Source organism: Marmota flaviventris, chromosome 4 (genome assembly GCF_047511675.1).
Source record: "Marmota flaviventris isolate mMarFla1 chromosome 4, mMarFla1.hap1, whole genome shotgun sequence".
Lineage (NCBI taxonomy): Eukaryota > Metazoa > Chordata > Mammalia > Rodentia > Sciuridae > Marmota > Marmota flaviventris.
In genome coordinates, this window is record NC_092501.1 from 69,167,308 (window position 1) to 69,168,690 (window position 1,383).

General features: G+C 39.7%; 1 non-coding gene across 1 annotated transcript; it reads left to right on the forward strand.

Moving 5' to 3' along the window:
- Positions 1-350: 350 nt before the first annotated feature.
- Positions 351-423, forward strand: Trnav-cac (transfer RNA valine (anticodon CAC)). Its single transcript has one exon. It is a non-coding gene; the product is annotated as a tRNA-Val (tRNA).
- Positions 424-1,383: the final 960 nt, after the last annotated feature.

Below are 1,383 nucleotides of genomic sequence, written 5' to 3' on the forward strand. Positions count from 1 at the left end.
TGGATATGTTTGTGAAAAATTAATAAGGGGGTGTCCAGCACCTGGAGTGCTGGTATCTTCCCGGCCAGTGGCCAAGTAAAACAGGACGACACGAAAAAAGGAAGTTTATCTACATGGGACTCTTTTGCAGAGATTCTTTTGCTGACAGTCCTAAAATCAGCCATGGTGAAGAGGGCTTTTCTGTGGAGAAAGGGGGTGCCCTTCAGTTTAATTCACAGGCCCTGGTGACAGAACATAAGAGGACAGAGGAATAGAGGAAATATTTTTTTCTTCCCTTAATTACTGCATTTCTGTCTGTGCTATGTTCATAAGGATGAGACTTTTCCCCCCTTAAGAACCAATTTCACTCTGGGGATATAGCTCAGTTGGTAGAGTGCTTGCCTCACATGCACAAGGTCCTGGGTTCAATCCCCAGTACCACCAAAAAAAAAAAAGAACCAATTTCACTTCCTGGGGGAGCAATGTCACCCCCACTGAGAATGTTTGATTTAAAATAAGAAAAAAAAAAACCCAAATATTGATAGTTAAGGAATAAAATTGTAGTGTCTAGGAAATTTAGTAAGTCAAAATCCTAGAATCAACCATTCAGACATAAGCCTGTTCATGCTCTTATTTCACAGATTTCTTATCATAAGGGATCTTTTAGACTTCATGCCCACAATCCTAATGAATATGAAACCCTGGCCTCCAAAGCATTCATCAGAAAGTGAGTGTAGCTATTGAAAGAGTAGGAGTGATAAGGTAGAGGGTATTATTTCTTCTACAACTTCATTCATTTTATGTGAAAAATCTTCAGAATCTCAAATTCAAATACATTTAAATACAAGTGTAAAACTGTATGTGAAGCCAGATAAAAATGTTAAATTTGTCACTGTACTACTTCTTTTCCAGGCTTTTGTGTGGGAAAGATAAAAATATCATCTTTACTCAAAGTGGCCCTAGACCTCCAGCTTCAGAATCATCTGGAAAGCTTAATACACACAGGTCTTCAGGTCCTCACCTAAAGACTCTAGCTCACTGCCTCTGTGAGTGTGGGAATTTACATTTAAGCAGGCTCCCAAGTTATTCTCAAGTACATTACATAAAGAAAAATGTGATACTAAGGCCATGACAGAGAAAATGCATAGAGGGACTGTGTGTGCCAGACACCAAGAGTGCCTGCATATCCCAAGGAAGGGGAAATCAACCAATACCAATTTATTTAGTCTTGTGTGTGTGTGTGTGTGTGTGTGTGTGTGGTATCAGGGATTAAACCAAGGGCACTTAACCACTGAGTCATATCCCCAGCCCTTTTTACATTTTTTATTTTGCAATAGAGTCTCACTAAGCTGCTTAGGGTCTCACTAAGTTGCTGAGGCTGTTTTGAACTTGTGATCCTTCTGC